Below are 19,573 nucleotides of genomic sequence, written 5' to 3'. Positions count from 1 at the left end.
AAAAGAATTAAGTGGTATCTTTAAATTTGTGCCCCCTGTTGCATTTCAGGGAGATAGTTTAGTGTTTCTTGGATGCCTCTGACATATAATAAGGAGGCATATTTGCTATCACAGTCCACACCTGGCAATCTCTGCATGCCAGCTGAGCTCAGCGCAATGATATGTCTAGAGGTAATTATTTTCATCACCCATGTAAAGGTAGAAGGTATGAGTTTCATCACAGGTTTACCTTCTTTTCAACATGAATTGCCCATGTAAGCCAGTCTGTGAGGGGGAAACCTTTGGGGTCCTTAAATTATGTTTCTGAAAATAAATATGCTGTGAGACAAATAATTCAATGGGGGTCATTCCCCCCCCCCCAGTCCTTATTCAAAGCAAGGGAAGCAGCGGCAGGCCAGGGCTTTGACTGGTTAACAGTGCATATTTCTACTAAACAAAACTGAATTCTTGCTAGACTGAACTGAATGATTCTGTGGTTGGACTTTCTACTTTTTTATATAGTGATAGTAGCATAGCATTGGGGTCCCGTAATTAAAGAAAGCCTATGCAATTACTGTTGGTTGTTAAATATACAACAGTATAAGTAACTGGGCATCTAACAAGCAGGTGATCATTATTTGGTATTAGCTTTTATTTTTATTATTGAAATTTCCTGCCCACCTTTCACCATAAGGGCTTAACAATATTAAAATACAATATGAATATCAGTTAAAATTATTTAACTTTTATAGCTAAAACCTGTAAAAACTGGTTGCAGGAATAGCAAGGTTGACTCCCCCTGTCGTTTCTATCCAACTTCAGTGTACTGAGGTAAATACCACATTCTTCTTCAGATGGAGCTATAATAATAGAAGCTTGCAAAGTCACTATAAACAAAAAATAAAATAAAATATTGACTGCTGCCAGCCTTTTCAAGTGTACACAATTTCCCCCATATATTCAATAAACATTTTACTTTTTTAAAAAAATGTATTTTCTCAATAAAACAATTTTCAATACTGTAACATATCCCCATTGAAATTAATTTACTTCCCCCTGCCCCCTCAAGTTTCCAATTTCTTAGCTTTTTTTACATTGCATCTAATTATTTATCTAATCAATAAACATTTTCCAATCTTCTTTAAATGTATGTTCTTCCTGTTCTCTTGTTCTGAATGCTAAGTCTGAAAGCTGCGCATATTCCATCAGCTTAAGTTGCCATTCTTCTTTGGTTGGGACCTCGCTCGTTTTCCATTTTGGGGCTAACAAAATACGGGCCGCAGTAGTGGCATACATAAATAACCTTTTTTTGGCACCTGGGGATTTCTGTTTGAATTATCCCCAACATGTTCCTTGTTCTCACTGGCTTTCAAAGGCTTACATTGCAGCCCTTCCCAGAATGCCATGTGATGTTATATGGTCACATGCTCATTCTATGGCCTATGTCATAATGTGGCCACATGCTCATTGGACAGGTTACTACTGAGCCCACTCAATTTCTAGTTTGCGAATATAGCTTAGAATATATGGAATCACAGGCTTAAAAGCAACGTAACGGAGACCCTCGCAGTCTTAAGAGCAACACAGTTTTCTAACACAGTTTGAGATTTACAGGATGTATGGCTCTAAAGGAAAACTTGTTAAAAATGATGTATAGGTGGCACTTGACGCCAGTAAAGTTAGCTAAAATGTATAGAAAAAGAGAAAGAAAATATTGGGAATGTAAAAAAGTAGATGGGGATTATTTTCATATGTGGTGGACCTGTGACAAGGTTAAAAAATTTTGGGAATCAATTTATAATGAACTCAAAAAATATTTAGGTATACTTTCCCCAAAAGACCGGAAGCGTGTCTATTAGGTTTAATAGGAATGGAAATCAAAATGGGAGACCAAAATCTGTTCATGTATGCTACCGCTGCCACAAGAACCCCCCTGGCCCAAAGATGGAAAACACAAGACATGCCAACCATCCAGGAGTGGCAGGTGAAGTTGACAGAATACGCAGAACTTGCCAAATTGTCAGGGAGGATCCGGGACCAGGGAGACCAAAGATACCAAAATAATTGGAGTAAATTTATTGAATATTTAAAGGAGAATTGTAAAGAGGTCAAGACACTAGCAGGATTGACATAATACCTTCAATGTATAATAGTACTATTGTGAGAATGATGTGCACGATAGAAAGGGGTTAAATATACCAATTGCAGGGAGGGAGGGGAGTCGCGACTTGGCAGAATCAAAGGGAATGTATGGCATTAATATGGTTTGTTGGGAAAGAATATGTAAGGAAAACAATAAAAATTTACTTGAAAGGGGGAAAAAGAGCAACACAGTTTTCTTTAAAAAAAAATCCAACAACAACCCAGAAACCTTTCCTACTTAAACTCACCATTTGACATCCAAAGATTTTACAGGTGTCAACTTTTGACAGTATCTGACAGCTGACGCACAGCAGCAGTCAGTATTTGACAATGCTTGACAGCAGACAAGCAGCTGCAGTCTATATTTGACAATATCTGGCATATAACTGTCAGCATTTACCAGTATCAGACAAGTATATATGTTTTCGGTAGTATTTATATGTTGACAATAATTGACATCCAACATGAATCAGCATTCAGTATGTGATAAGCAGCTGTCAACGGTCAACAATATCTGGCACTGGACATGCAGTAGCAAACAAAATTTCAAGGAATCTGACAGCTGCCATGCAACTGCAGTCAGTATTTGGCAATGTATGACAGGGGTGGGGGAAGACTAACCACTGGGCATGCTGGTCAGTGAGCCTGAAAAGTAGTCATGCTGCCAGGGGCTATTGGGAGTTGGAGTTCTGCAACATCTTGGAGCACCCCATTGTATGCCATGTAGCTGTTCAGTGGGTTACAATATTTAACCCATGACATGCCATTTGATAGTTTCAGGTATGCAGCACACGATAGTATTTGATGGGACTTGCAACAGAATTCAGCATCTTTATGTTGTCATTCAGCCATGCAGCCAATCAGCACAAACCTGGCCTGATACCCAACCTGGGGTTTGAATGTCATATTTTGATACCAAAACCTGACTTTAGAACAAATTGCATACAAATGTAGACTTGGCATAGACACATTTAATTATATAATAATAAACACTGTATTAAATTAGAAGAAGAAGAAGAAGAAGAAGAAGAAGAAGAAGAAGAAGAAGAAGAAGAAGGGGAGGAGGAGGAGGAGGAGTTTGGATTTGATATCCCACTTTATCACTACCCTAAGGAGTCTCAAAGTGGCCAACATTCTCCTTTCCCTTCCTCCCCCACAACAAACACTCTGTGAGGTGAGTGGGGCTGAGAGACTTCAAAGAAGTGTGACTAGCCCAAGGTCACCCAGCAGCTGCATGTGGAGGAGAGGAGACACGAACCCGGTTCACCAGATTACGAGTCTACCGCTCTTAACTACTACACCACACTAGGTTAACGACAAGAAAAATATTGTGATGTTTATAAGTTTTGTTTGTGTGTGTGTGTATTCTTTTTTCTCTTTTTCTTTTCCTCTTTTCACGTATTATTTTTTCCTGTGCACTTACACACACACACTTTTTATCTTTCACTAAAGAAATATAAAAAATTAGTAAATTAATCAAATTTCAAAATACTGGGTGGTGCTGGAAACATCTTATCATGATTCGAACCACTTCATGAAGCCTGCTTCCACAACTTCTCTCTGGTCCAAAAGTCTTCTAACATGAGGAAGTGGAGATTAGAGAGGATTGCTATACAAGGAACACTATTCCACGGAGCCCTTGGGCACACAGACATGTCGAACGAATCTTTGGATCTTGGCCACAATATTTCTCAATTGTTCCTCTTCCTCGGTTGCAATGCATCCACTTCTTGGGTTGCAAGCAAGCTCTATTCATCCAGTCCACAAGAGCAGCAACACAAAACAAAACAGGAGGGAACTCTCCAAATCTTAGCTGCAAGTCGGAGCTAGTCAGACACAAACAGTCTAAGGATGGCATATAGTTTCTGGTGAGGTGAAGACGGTAAGTTCATGTACAAGCCCAAAGGCTATGGACCAAATTAGTGGAGAGGCTGAACTAACTATTCATGTCGTGTCTTCAAGAAACAGTTGATGCACAGTGATGTGACGGCAGGAGGCTGTTGCTCTTCTGCGCAAACTCATTTCCTATGCAAGACTGTCAGTTCAGTGCTGTTTACACCCAGGTCAATTGCCTGAAAGCAAAGGGGAGTACAAAGTGGGGCGGAGGGGAAAAAGCGAATGTTTTGCTTTCAATTTTTCAACATACACCATTGAAAGTTATTACTTTGCTGTTTGGAGAGAGCTCGAAACCTAACAGTGTGTGACAGGAGGCCTGTCCTCATGCAGTGTGTGCCTGATTTCCTTTGTGATAAATAGAGGCGATTAAATTATTCATCGTGAATGGTGTTCAACTGTTCACCAATAGAATTTTCTATCTGCTAACATTGTTTGTTATGCATACACATTTAATGAGTGACTCAGGCAAGCAAACTCCTTCCCTCTGCCCCCCTCCCCACTCGATCCATGTAGACACTAGGCACTTTCATCTGCTTGACCTGTTTCTCGTTCGTTTGGAAAGGAGGAATTGCATTCAGTTTCACACCAGGCAGAGACACGAAAATCAGAGGAATGTTAAAGGCTGCTCCAGCATTATCTCATTCATCTAATTGCACTGTACCAAGAGTCCTACATTTGCATGGGATGGCACTGGAAACTTTTGGAAGGGAATCTGGTCCAAGCATTCCACAGAGGCAAGATTTTCGATGGCTGGCATAATGAAAAGAATAGAACGTTCCACTGAAAGCATGTCCAAAGAAGGCTTCCCACACTGGAAGCACCTGCAAAGCAAAACAAAAATTGCTTTTTATAAAGCAAATGCAGACAATAGAAGCAAGCAAGGCGTGCAAATATGCACCCAGTTGCTGATCTGACTCATGGTAAAATTGGGCTCTGAAACTAAGTACAGTGGTACCTCAGGTTACATACGCTTCAGGTTACATACACTTCAGGTTACAGACTCCAGAAATAGTGCTTCAGGTTAAGAACATTGCTTCAGGATGAGAACAGAAATCGGGCTCCAGTGGCGTGGCGGCAGCAGGAGTCCCCATTAGCTAAAGTGGTACCTCAGGTTAAGAACAATTTCAGGTTAAGAACGGACCTCCGGAACGAATTAAGTACTTAACCTGAGGTACTGCTGCATTTAGAAGCACTTTCCCACATATATGCAAAGGTTCTGGGAGAAAAGTACTGGGAGAAAATATTTTTTTAAAAAATGAACAATGTTAGAAAGTTAATCAAATCATAGATCTTATTCTAACTGCCCCTGCTAAAAAAAAGTGCAGTTTTTGCTGCCACCTGGTTATCTTGATCTGCTAGAAGAAAAGACACAGTAGCAATCGTTGAGTGATCTGGTATAAATACTAGTAAAAGGATAATAATAATAATAATAATAATAATAATAATAATAATAATAATAAAAATTTATACCCTTCCCATCTGGCTGGGTTTCCCCAGCCACTCTGGGCGGCTCCCAACAGAATACTAAAAACACGATAAAACATCAAACATTGAAAACTTCCCTAAACAGGGCTGCCTTCAGATGTCTTCTAAAAGTCAGATAGTTCTTTGTTTCTTGGACATCTGATGGAAGGGCGTTCCACAGGGCAGGCGCCACTACCGAGAAGGCCCTCTGCCTGGTTCCCTGTAACTTCACCTCTCGCAGGGAGGGAACCTCCAGAAGGCCCTCGGAGGAGGACCTCAGTTTCTGGGCTGAATGATGGGGATGGAGACACTCCTTCAGGTACACAGGTAATAACCTCACTCCTAGTTTTTATAATTGTAAGTTGCTTTAAACTGTTTTCAATGTTGTGTTGTGATGTGTTTTAATGCCGTAACCCACCCTGGGACCTTAGGGTGGAGGGTGGGTAATAAGGAGGAGGAGGAGGAGGGGAAGAAGAAGAAGAGGAGGAGGAGGAGGAGCAGGAAGTTGGAGACTGGTTTAGGATGTCCTCCTAAATCCAGCAATGATCGGTATCTTCCTTGCCTCGTACTGCAACTATAGGAGGTCTACATGCAGATTGATTAGGAAGACCTGTTAAAATGGCAAGAGTGAGTCTTGCACACATGGACCTTAAAATCCCATTGGTCAACAGGACTCTAATAGCCTGAGAGCAAGATTACAGCTAGTAGCTCTGGACGCAAAAATGAGGCGCTAGGAAATAGAGTTAACAATCTACCCCAAATCATTCATAAGATCCTGGTGTTTTAAAATTCCAAATAAAAGCATCATTATTTCCTGGACCACAGAACAGTTCTTCCATGGTGGTGAATAGCAAAGCAGCTGAAAATCTATTTGTGACCCCCTGGGAGTTTTTCATTTTTCTGTTGCCAGATAATACATTCAATTGCACAAGGTAAATGTAATATGCAGAAATGTGTCTGCTTTTGAGAAAAAGTTGAATCGGATTCAAGAGAAATATCCAACAGAACCATCCTTCCTCAAGTCACTGGAGGATTTGCATTTGATTTCAGCAGCTCATTCAGTATTTTCTTCATATCCTCCCATGTTGTTGTTTTTTTAATGTAACTTTTATATAGCTCCACAGAAGAGATGTTGGCAGTCGTTCCATAGTTGAGATTGTGTTAAGGAAACACAGCATAACTACGCCTCTTAACTCTCCATTTTAATGATTGCATTTCATCTGTGAATATGGCATAGTTTTCTTCTGTGGATTGTGGGAACAGGATTGCTCTTTCAAGGCAACCTTCTAACAACTACCTTGCATGAATGCATCGCTTCTTTCCGCACTTCCAAATCGCTCAGCAATTAACCGGCAAATTCAGATTGTGCAATTCAAGGGGACTCGGGGCTCTTGTGCAACAAACCCAGTTCTCCCCAAAACTGGATATATATATATATTTGTGATAAAGGTAAAGGTAAAGGTACCCCTGCCTGAACGGGCCAGTCTTGACAGACTCTGGGGTTTGTGCGCCCATCTCACATCTATTGGCCGGGGGCCAGCGCTGTCCGAAGACACTTCCGGGTCACGTGGCCAGCGTGACAACGCTGCTCTGGCGAGCCAGAGCCGCACACGGAACGCCGTTTACCTTCCCGCTGGTAAGCGGTACCTATTTATCTACTTGCCCCTGGGGGTGCTTTCGAACTGCTAGGTTGGCAGGCGCTGGGACCGAGCAGCGGGAGCGCACCCCGCCGCGGGGATTCGAACCGCCGACCTTTCGATCGGCAAGCCCTAGGCGCTGAGGCTTTAACCCACAGCGCCACCCGCGTCCCAATATTTGTGATAAGTGATAGCAAAATGCCCTGGGGATTGTGAGATAACATGCTTGATGCCGTGTCCTTTAGCCTTCCCACAAACAAATGAGAACAAATGATCAGTGAGCAGCTCACCTTGACTAACAGCCTCTCAAACTTGGGGGGTGGGGAATTAAAATGGTCACCTGGAAGCAAGCACTTTCACTTAATATAAGTAATGATTATCCCCATATGCAAACTTGGGAGAGAGAAGCTCTACCACCCACCCACCCGAAGGAAAATGCGCCTGGAAGTGACCTAAGTATTAAGGAAATCAGCCCTGAGTGCTCACTGGAAGCTGATCCTGAAGCTGAGGCTCCAATACTTTGGCCACCTCATGAGAAGTGAAGACTCCCTGGAAAAGACCCTGATGTTGGGAAAGATTGACGACACAAGGAGAAGGGGACGACAGAGGACGAGATGGTTGGACAGTGTTCTCAAAGCTACCAGCATGAGTCTGACCAAACTGCGGGAGGCAGTGGAAGACAGGAGTGCTTGGCGTGCTCTGGTCCATGGGATCACGAAGAGGTGGACACGACTAAATGACTAAACAACAACGAACTAAGATTAGGAAGGCCCAGAGATCTTTTTTAGGCAATCATGGCCTAAGGCCCATGGGCCACAAGCAGCCCATAGGGGTCATTTAACCAGCCCATGAGAGATTTTACTTTCTTGGGCCCCATAATCACTGCAGATGGTGAGAGCAGCCACAAAATTAAAAGACACCTGCTTCTTGGGAGAAAGGCGATGACAAACCTAGACAGCATCTTAAAAAGCAGAGACATCACCTTGCCAACAAAGGTCCATATAGTTAAAGCCATGGTTTTCCCAGTAGTGATGTATGGAAGTGAGAGCTGGACCATAAAGAAGGCTGATCGCCGAAGAATTGATGCTTTTGAATTATGGTGCTGGAGGAGACTCTTGAGAGTCCCATGGACTGCAAGAAGAACAAACCTATACATTCTTAAGGAAATCAGCCCTGAGTGCTCACTGAAAGGACAGATCCTGAAGCTGAGACTCCAATACTTTGGCCACCTCATGAGAAGAGAAGACTCCCTGGAAAAGACCCTGATGTGGGGAAAGATGGCGGGCACAAGGAGAAGGGGATGTCAGAGGATGAGATGGTTGGACAGTGTTCTCGAAGCTACCAACATGAATTTGACCAAACTGCGGGAGGCAGTGGAAGACAGGAGTGCCTGGCGTGCTCTGGTCCATGGGGTCACGAAGAGTCAGACATGACTAAGCGACTAAACAACAACAAGAAAATATTTTTCAATTTTTTCATGGAAAGCATAGAATTTTAGAGTTGGAAGTGACTACAGAGGTCATTTAGACTGGTGCTCAGCCCCAGGGATTTTGTGACTCCAATGTCCCTGACGGATGAGCATTCAGCCCCTGCTTTTAATAATTAATTGTAATTTTGGTTCTGTCTTCGATTATGTGTGCGGTTTTATGGTTCTTGAAAAACTCTAACCAGTTTTTTTGGTTAGAGCCAGTTTTGTCAGTGCTCTCTCCAGTGTGGTTTCCCAGCAATTAAAACAACAATAACCCTTCTTTGGGTGTGCATGAATAGCATATGAATGCATACTGGTGTAGGCAGACCAGGGAGCCAGAAATGGAGTTATGTGACCCCCGAGCCAAAGAGATAAGTAACTATGCAAACTTTAGAAGACATCTGAAGGCAGCTCTGTAGAGGGAAGTTTTTAATGTTTAATGTTTTATTATGTTTTTATATATGTTGGAAGCTGCCTAAAGTGGCTGGGGCAACCAAGTCAGATGTGCAGGGTATAAATATTATTATTATTATTATTAATGATGTCCCTATTTTCATGGTAGAAATGTTGGAGGGTATGTAGCAATCAGATCCTAAGAGAGGAAGAGGCTTGATGGGCATACAGTGGTACCTCGGGTTAAGTACTTAATTTGTTCCGGAGGTCTGTTCTTAACCTGAAACTGTTCTTAACCTAAAGCACCACTTTAGCTAATGGGGCCTCCTTCTGCTGCCGCGCCGCCGGAGCCCGATTTCTGTTCTTATCCTGAAGCAAAGTTCTTAACCTGAAGCAATATTTTTGGGTTAGCAGAGTGTGTAACCTGAAGCGTATGTAACCCGAGGTACCACTGTATATGAGACAGTTGTATGTATGTGTGAAAGCGGGAGAGTGCAAATGCTTCATAGAAGCTTAATTAGTTGGCTATAAGTTTCCTCATTTTCCTGAACTTAATGCTTTGCATGGCTCCCCCCCCCCCATTCTCTCCATGGATTCGCTGTTTATCTTTTAGACTCTCGGCTTCCAAGTTTCTCATCTGTAACAAAGGTAAATGGCTTCCCAGAACGACTTTTAGATGCTTAAGTCTTTAAAAATATGCTAAGCAGATATTATGCATGCAACCTAAGATGCAACTGCGGTTGGGTGCCCTAGCTTGACGTCTCTGCTTTGAGTTCTTCCTCTATGCCGGTGACACAGTATGGATTGTGTTTGGTTGGTCTCTGTGAGCCTGGGACTTCATATAGAGGTACTACTTCGTGGCAAGGAACTTGCAAGTCAGGAAAGAACTATACATCTTGGATTTATAATGTTTCTTCTCAGAGTTCTGCCCTTTTACTCCTGGGCTCCACCTCAGGTTGTGTGAGCTCCGCACCCGAGACCTGACCCCACAATACCACAAAACAGTGTCATGTTATTACGAATGCTCCATCTGATAAAGCATTTTGGCTTGCCAGATGGAACGATCACCCTCCCCCAGGTGCTGTTCTGGAGGTTCTCCCAAGTACCCCAAGTAATCCAGAATGCGGCAGCTAGACTGGTGACTGGGAGCAGCCGCCAAGACCATAGAACACTGGTCCTGAAAGACTTACATTGGCTCCCAGTAAGTTTCCAAGCACAATTCAAAGTGTTGGTGCTGACCTTTAAAGCCCTAAACGGCCTCAGCCTAGTATATCTGAAGGAGCGTCTCCACCCCCATCATCCAGCTCCGAGGTCCAGCACCGAGGGCCTTCTGGTGATTCCATCACTGTGAGAAATGAAGTTACAGGGAACCAGGCAGAGGGCCTTCTCAGTTGTGGCGCCTGCCCTGTGGAACGCCCTCCCACCAGATGTCAAGGGAATAAGCAACTATCTTATTTTTAAAAGACATCTGAAGGCAGCCCTGTTTAGGGAAGTTTTTAATGTTTGATGTTTTGTTGTGTTTTTAATATTCTGTTGGGAGCTGCCTAGAGTGGCTGGGGAGACCCAGACAAATGGGTGGGATATAAATAAATTATTATTATTAGTCGTCGTAGTATTAGTATTACATGTGGGATGGAGAGGACCATTGAACAAACAGAAGTTATTGCCTGGAGCTTCTGATGATGGGGTACATGGGGTAAATATATAGTCTGGAGCAAACCTCCTTTGACCATACCACCACAAACCTATATTTAGATAGCTTGGCAATGGCTTATTAATTCTCGATTTATGTGTTACCTCAGGAGAACAATTTGTATTCCAAAGTGTCAAAAAAACATTATTTATGTATTCCACTACTGCAGCCTGTGTTTTGTTAGCCCCAAAATGGAAAATGAGCGAGGTCCCAACCAAAGAAGAATGGCAACTTTAGTTGACAGAATATGCACAGCTTGCAGACTTAACATATAGTATAAGAGAACATAAGTGTATAAGTATAAGTATAAGTATAAGTATAAGTATAAGTATAAGTATAAGTATAAGTATAAGTATAAGTATAAGAAGTATAAGTGATCCCCTTCATGGATCACTGCCTTGCCGTGGCGAAGGGGCTTGAAGAACTCAGAGAAGCTATGAACTACGCCGAGCAGGGCACACAAGATGAACAGGTCATAGTGGAGAGTTTTGACCAAACGTGATCCACCTGGAGTAGGAATCGGCAAGCCACTCCAGTATCCCTGCCAAGAAAACTCCATGGACAAAGACAACAGGCATATAAAAGTTATGACACTGGAAGATGAGCCCCTCAGGTCGGAAGGTGTCCAACATGCTACTGGGGAAGAGCGGAGGACAAGTACAAGTAGATCCAGAGCTGATGAAGCGGCTGGGCCAAAGCCGAAAGGACGCTCAGTCGTGGATATGCATGGAAGCGAAAGGAAAGTCCAATGCTGTAAAGAAAAATATTGCATAGGAACCTGGAATGTAAGAACCATGAACCTGGGTAAGTTGGATGTGGTCAAAAATGAGATGGCAAGAATAAATATTGACATCCTGGGCATCAGTGAGCTAAAATGGACGGGAATGGGCGAATTCAGTTCGGATGACTACCATATCTACTACTGTGGGCAAGAAACCCGTAAGAGAAATGGAGTGGCCCTCATAGTCAACAAAAGAGTGGCGAAAGCTGTACTGGGATGCAGTCTCAAAAATGATAGAATGATCTCGATACGAATCCAAGGCAGACCTTTTAACATCACAGTAATCCAAGTTTATGCACCAACTACTGGTGCTGAAGAAACTGAAATTGACCAGTTCTATGAAGACTTACAAAACCTTATCGAAGTGACACCAAAGAAGGATGTTCTGCTCATTATAGGGGATTGGAATGCTAAAGTAGGGAATCAAGAGATAAAAGGAACAACTGGCAAGTTTGGCCTTGGAGATCAAAACGAAGCAGGGCAAAGGCTAATAGAGTTCTGTCAAGAGAACAAGCTGGTCATCACAAACACGCTTTTCCAACAACACAAGAGACGACTCTACACATGGACATCCCCAGATGGGCAACATCGAAATCAGATTGATTATATTCTCTGCAGCCAAAGATGGAGAAGCTCTATACAGTCAGCAAAAACAAGACCTGGAGCTGACTGTGGCTCAGATCATCAGCTCCTTATAGCAAAATTCAAGCTTAAACTGAAGAAAGTAGGAAAAACCACTGGACAGGTAAGATACAATCTAAACCAAATCCCTTATGAATACACAGTGGAAGTGAGGAACAGGTTTAAGGATTTAGATTTGCTGGACAGAGTGCCTGAAGAACTATGGATGGAGGCTCGCAACATTATACAGGAGGCAGCAACTAAAACCATCCCAATGAAAAAGAAATGCAAGAAAGCAAAGTGGCTGTCCAACGAGGCCTTACAAATAGCGGAGGAGAGAAGGCAAGCAAAATGCGAGGGAGATAGTGAAAGATACAGGAAATTGAATGCAGATTTCCAAAGAACAGCAAGGAGAGACAAGAAGGCCTTCTTAAACGAGCAATGCAAAGAAATAGAGGAAAGCAACAGAATGGGAAGAACCAGAGATCTGTTCAAGAAAATCGGAAATATGAAAGGAACATTTCGTACAAAGATTACCATAATAAAGGACAAAAGTGGTAAAGATCTAACTGAAGCAGAAGACATCAAGAAGAGGTGGCAAGAATACACAGAGGAATTATACCAGAAAGATATGGATGTCTCGTACACCCCAGGTAGTGTGGTTGCTGACCTTGAGCCAGACATCCTGGAGAGTGAAGTCAAATGGGCCTTAGAAAGCACTGCAAATAACAAGGCCAGTGGAAGTGATGGTATTCCAGCTGAACTGTTTAAAATTTTAAAAGATGATGCTGTTAAGGTGCTACACTCAATATGCCAGCAAGTTTGGAAAACTCAGCAGTGGCCAGAGGATTGGAGAAGATCAGTCTACATTCCAATCCCAAAGAAAGGCAGTGCCAAAGAATGCTCCAACTACCGCACAATTTCACTCATTTCACATGCTAGCAAGGTTATGCTTAAAATTCTACAAGGAAGGCTCAAGCAGTATGTGGACCGAGAACTCCCAGAAGTGCAAGCTGGATTTAGAAGAGGCAGAGGAACCAGAGACCAAATTGCAAACATGCGCTGGATTATGGAGAAAGCCAGAGAGTTCCAGAAAGACATCTACTTCTGCTTCATTGACTATGCAAAAGCCTTTGACTGTGTTGACCACAGCAAACTATGGCAAGTTCTTAAAGAAATGGGAGTGCCTGATCACCTCATCTGTCTCCTGAGAAATCTCTATGTGGGACAAGAAGCTACAGTTAGAACTGGATATGGAACAACTGATTGGTTCCAAATTGGGAAAGGAGTACGGCAAGGCTGTATATTGTCTCCCTGCTTATTTAACTTATATGCAGAATTCATCATGCGAAAGGCTGGGCTGGATGAATCCCAAGCCAGAATTAAGATTGCCGGAAGAAATATCAACAACCTCAGATATGCAGATGACACAACCTTGATGGCAGAAAGTGAAGAGGAATTAAAGAACCTTTTAATGAGGGTGAAAGAGGAGAGCGCAAAATATGGTCTGAAGCTCAACATCAAAAAAACGAAGATCATGGCCACTGGGCCCATCACCTCCTGGCAAATAGATGGGGAAGAAATGGAGGCAGTGAGAGATTTTACTTTCTTGGGCTCCATGATCACTGCAGATGGTGACAGCAGTTACGAAATTAAAAGACGCCTGCTCCTTGGGAGAAAGGCGATGGCAAACCTAGACAACATCTTTAAAAGCAGAGACATCACCTTGCCAACAAAGGTCCGTATAGTAAAAGCCATGGTTTTCCCAGTAGTGATGTATGGAAGTGAGAGCTGGACCATAAAGAAGGCTGATCGCCGAAGAATTGATGCTTTTGAATTATGGTGCTGGAGGAGACTCTTGAGAGTCCCATGGACTGCAAGAAGATCAAACCTCTCCATTCTGAAGGAAATCAGCCCTGAGTGCTCACTGGAAGGACAGATCGTGAAGCTGAGGCTCCAATACTTTGGCCACCTCATGAGAAGAGAGGACTCCCTGGAAAAGACCCTGATGTTGGGAAAGATGGAGGGCACAAGGAGAAGGGGACGACAGAGAATGAGATGGTTGGATGGTGTTCTTGAAGCTACTAGCATGAGTTTGATCAAACTGCGGGAGGCAGTGGAGGACAGAAGTGCCTGGCGTGCTCTGGTCCATGGGGTCATGAAGAGTCGGACACGACTAAACGACTAAACAACAACAACAACATAAGAGAACAAGAAATGCATACGTTTAGAGAAGATTGGAAAACGTTTATCGAATATATGGGAAATAACTGTGTACAGCTGAAAATGCTGGCAGCATTAAGATAAATTCAGCAGTGTAAATAAGTTCTGGTGGATGTAATAATGGATTACTGAATGGTATAGTTTTTGTAAAATGTGCAGGGATTTATGATATGCAAAATGGATCGTTGAAAGAGAAGGGAAGTCATTGATATCTTAAGGATGCAAAAATGAGTACTTTAAATTGTAAAACAGAAAATTTAATCACACACACACACTGTATTTTTCCGTGTATAGGACTATGTTTCCCCCCAATTTTTTTAAGTTTAAAATTGGGGGTCGTCATACACAGAATGTTGCAATTAATTATTTTTTAATTTGGGACTCAAAAAATAGGGGTCATCTTATACATGGGGGCGTCTTATACATGGAAAAATACGGTGTGTGTGTGTGTGTGTGGAGGGCAACTTGTTATGGGGATGCAGTGCCCACATAAACCAATTCAAGGTAGTCAGTATATAATATAGGCTTGTCTGCAGCCAACCTTAGGCCTTGAATTCTCAGAACTCATGCTCTGTGCAGGCTGCCATGCTTGGCACCAACAGTTATATGGCAGAACCTCTTCCTTGCAGACTATGTCTACAGGATTACTTTTATGCGCAGTTCCTTTCAGGAGCCATCACCATGTTGCCCAGAACCAGGTGACTCAAGTCACAATCCTGCCGGCAGCATCTCCTCGTTTCTGCCCTTTGTATGTGGTCTGACGTTCCTCTTTTTATTATATTTTATTTTCTCTTTCTCCTTCATCATCTTCTTCTTTTTTGCCTCCAGCAAGCAATATTGTTATTTTCCAAACCGGTCATATGACAAATATTAATGGCGTTTTTACATAACATCCCAAGGGTCATTAGGTTCATCTATAATTTATAAAATGGCTTTAAGTTTTACAACCGAGAGCGCCGTAGCAAAGAATAAAATAAAAAAAAATAAACGCACCCAGATATGAGACTATTAGGTAGTGCTAACTGTCGTTTTTCATGCTAACAGATTATTTTGTCAGCGCTCTGCAGAAGAAAGAGTAATACAGAAAAGAGGGGGGTTAGGACTCCTGCCAGATCCATCGCCCTGTGTCCCCTTCTCTTCCTCTGCCACCTTTTCTCCCCCCGCTTTGCATTTATATCTAGCAATCCTCCAAAGAATCAGGTTTCTCTTTTTAGCCTTTAACAAAATCCCTGAGCTTCTCTTTTCATCCGGAGCCCTCCTTGCATCCTGCGTATCTGTCATCTTACCTGATTTGTAAGGCTTTCGCACAAAAAAATTCCAAGTAACTTTTAGAAGGCTTGAAGAAGGCTCTATGAAAAGACAGGGAGCAGGGGGGATGAAAGTGCAGGGGTTAGTTACCATCCTCTCAGGGGAGGCCACTGTTAAGAAAAATCAATCATATGAATTAAAAAAAGGCTTTTGACAAATAAATAATTCATGCACGCTAAAATTAATTAACCAATTTCAGGAGTCGGGCATCATTCGCATTGCATTGCTGCTTTTTAATATTTTTTTTTGCTATTATTATTATTTTTATCCCCAGGTTATTAGACACCGCAGCACCATGCAAGCTATAACATCCCTGCCATCTTTCCTTCCTGCGTTCCCTATTCAGATTTGGAAGTGAGATATTCTGTGCATAAAGCGTTATCGTCAGTCAAAGGCTACCCAGATAAAAAAAATAATAAAAGAAGTAGGCATGCTTAGCCATAATAATAATAATTCCGGGAGCAATCCCCAATCTTTGTAACCTTCCTTCCCATTTACAAAATAAAATAAAATGCCCCAAAGCAATGTAACTATTTCTTTGTCGATGCTCTGACTACTGTGTTTAATAGTGACAACATTTACATAAATGGATTGCAGTTCAGTTGTTGAACATATAGTAGGATGATTCTCTAATCCCATTTTAATTAGATGGATGTTGCAAGCGCACAAAACACACAAACACGCACACACAAACCAGAGCCTTCACTCCCTGTGGTGATGCCACACTGGCATGGAATCAATCACCACGGTTGTGGTTGCCATAGAAACTGATAGCTCTTGTACCACCATCTAAGTGGTAAATGATTGGTGGTATGCTCATAACACAGGGAGAGCAATGAGTTTTTATATCCTGTCCAGCAGCTGTGCCAGAGAGTTAATTAAAAGCAGAGAACATGAAATAAATCTAAATCTGTGAAGAAATGAAATGTACAGTACAAATCGAATTCCCGTGTTGGACAGGAATTAATATGCAGCGCAAGCCACAGACCTGCCTGAACAAGCAGCAGCTAGGAATCTTGGGAAACTGTACTTCTGAGGCAGCTAAAACTGAAATGGAGAGAGAGAGAGAGAGAGAGAGATCCTAGCAGAGGAGCTAACTCCTAGGGGCTGAGGTCCCGTCGTCATTCCCCCATAAAATATTTGAGGGGCTGCCGCCACCCCGAGTTTATGGGCATGACAATTCAAATTGTGTGTGCACACAGCATCTTGTGATCGATTATGTGGCGCAGGGCTTACCTGCCCCCTCTTAATATTTTATTGGCACCCTTGGACCCCAGGTAAAGGTAAAGGGACCCCTGACCATTAGGTCCAGTCACGGACGACTCTGGGGTTGCGGTGCTCATCTCGCTTTACTGGCCGAGGGAGCCGGCATACAGCTTCCGGGTCATGTGGCCAGCATGACTAAGCCACTTCTGGTGAACCAGAGCAGCGCACAGAAATGCCGTTTACATTCCCGCCGGAGCAGTACCTATTTATCTACTTGCATTTTTGACGTGCTTTCTAACTGCTAGGTTGGCAGGAGCAGGGACTAAGCAACAGGAGCTCACCCCGTCGTGGGGATTCGAACTGCAGACCTTCTGATCAGCAAGTCCTAGGCCACCCGCATCCCTACCCTTGGACCCTGGCATGCCTTAAAACCTCATTACGGTGCCAACACAATATGACAGCAGCAACAACAAGAACATTTCTGTACTGCCCTTCATCTGAAGATCACATGGCAGTTTAAAACTATAAATACACAAAATACATACAGCGGTACCTCGGTTCTCGAACGTAATCTGTTCCGGAAGTCCATTCAACTTCCGAAATGTTCGAAAACCAAGGTGCAAATTGCTGGCTGCAAGTTCAATTGGAAAAATGGGAAAACACGTGCTGGAAGCCGTTCAATGTCCGAGGCGCGTTCAAAAACGGAAGCAATTACTTCCAGGTTTTCGGCGTTCGAAAACCAAAACATTTGGCTTCCGAGACGCTCGGAAACCGAGGTACCATAATAACAAACGAAAACAATACCTCGCTCAGTTTAAAAGGCCAGAGATTTAATTCGCCCAAGGCCTGGGAGAAAAGGATTATTTTTTTTTTGCCTGTGGCACCTAAATATATGTAAGAATGGTGCCAGGCAAACTTCCCTGAGGAGAGCATTGCACCGCAGAAAAGGTTGGCTCTCCTGCTGCCATCCTCCGAACATCTCGCAGATGAGGCACATGAAGAAGGGCCTCAGATGATGGCCGTAGGGTCCACGTCCAGGAATCATGAAATACATCATTGCTCAGCCATCTGATTGTGACAATGTTGGTCCCTTTTCACCCTCAAAGCACAGCAGGGCAGTTTTAGTGCCCCAATCTCCCGTGGATGTCAAGCAGGTAAAAAGGTAGCAGGATGCACACCTATCAAAGCAAAGGCAATGGGTCTCAAATCAGAGAAGACAGGAGGAGGCAGATTATGGCCGTTGAGAAGGACCAGGGCATTCCCTGGGGGAGAGGCTAATCTGTGTGTCTCTCATATGGCGACTCCATCAGTCAGACTGATGACCTGGTTCCTGTCAGTCAACCTGGAATTTCTGTTTGGAGGAGAGAAGCCTACCAACCATGTCTTGAGAGAAAGAAGCAGTTGAATGAAGATGCTCTTTATTTACAGCTCAAGCAGGAGACGACGATTGAGAGGGATTCTTGACTCTGAGGCCCTGCTTTGTGGAATACTCTTCCCAGAGATGAGCAGAGGTTTAGAAGAAGAAGAAGAAGAAGAAGAAGAAGAAGAAGAAGAAGAGAAGAGTTTGGATTTCATATCCCGCTTTATCACTACCTGAAGGAGTCTCAAAGCGGCTAACATTCTCCTTTCCCTTCCTCCCCCACAACAAACACTCTGTGAGGTGAGTGGGGCTGAGAGACTTCAAAGAAGTGTGACTGGCCCAAGGTCACCCAGCAGCTGCATGTGGAGGAGCAGAGACGCGAACCCGGTTCCCCAGATTACGAGTCTACCACTCTTAACCACTACACCACACTGGCTCTCAAGACAGCCAGTTGCCAAAGGAGTCAGGGCTTCTGCAATTTGTGTCGGCTGGGGCTTCTGGATCAATCCCAAGGGCAGACCCACATAGTGCTCATTGCAAGGTGTTTTGTGTGAAGGTGCAGTGTAGAAATAAAATTATAAAAATAATAGCATCTGCTTATTAGTCACCTCATGTCTCACAGTAACTGGCTTGGCTACTGCAAAATGCCCACCCCAGCTCCAAGCTAACCAGGGATCCCCAGGGGACATCTAGTCTGACCCCTTGCAATGCAGGAATCTCAAATAAAGCATCCATTTATATCCCACCTTTTTCTCCAAGGAGCACAAGGTGGCATGCATGGGTCTCCCCCTCCTCACTGAATCCCCACAACAGCCTTGTGAATTCAGTTAGGCTGAGAGAAGACGGTGACTGGCCCAAGGTCACCTAGTGAGCTTTATAATTTAAACCCTAGTCTCCCAGGTCCTAATCTGATTACACTAGATGGGATCTCTTTATACACACACACGTGCGCAGAGAGAGAGAGTGCAAAGCTGGATCTAGACATATCAAAAAAGTGCTTCGGGAAAACACGTTGTAAACCTCAAAGTGGGAAATCACGTTGGCAAAAGACAGGACTCCACAGCGCCATCTGGTGTCACAGTGCTATAACACATAGAAAGCGCTTTTTCTTTGCTAATGTAGCTGAGTCCCAGCTCAGAGTGTACTCAAAGTATACCCACTGGAATTAATTTCAATGGGTCAACTCTGAGTTTGACTAGCCGTGGATATCACACATGCATGGATACACACACTAGAAGTGTAGGAGTATGTAATCAATCAATCAATCAATCATGAACCTGATAATAGAACAGAAGGTCTCCTTCTATTTACAACTAGTTTATGGTCAACTGCAAGGTTCCCTTAGCTTTCCTTAGTACATTTTTTTCTCAGTAGCTGCCCCGTTACTCAAAGTGTACCCAGT

General features: G+C 43.2%; 1 long non-coding RNA gene across 1 annotated transcript; it reads right to left on the bottom strand.

The window, feature by feature from the left end:
- Positions 1-609: 609 nt before the first annotated feature.
- LOC309522398 lies at positions 610-1,377 on the bottom strand. Its single transcript, XR_014215088.1, has 2 exons — positions 1,296-1,377; positions 610-866 (listed from the first exon to the last, which is right to left on the bottom strand). It is a non-coding gene; the product is annotated as an uncharacterized lncRNA (long non-coding RNA).
- Positions 1,378-19,573: the final 18,196 nt, after the last annotated feature.

This window comes from Podarcis vaucheri, assembly GCF_965113315.1.
Source record: "Podarcis vaucheri genome assembly, chromosome: 17".
Lineage (NCBI taxonomy): Eukaryota > Metazoa > Chordata > Lepidosauria > Squamata > Lacertidae > Podarcis > Podarcis vaucheri.
Note: the sequence above shows the minus strand (reverse complement) of the source record. Positions and strands in the feature narration are given on the sequence as shown.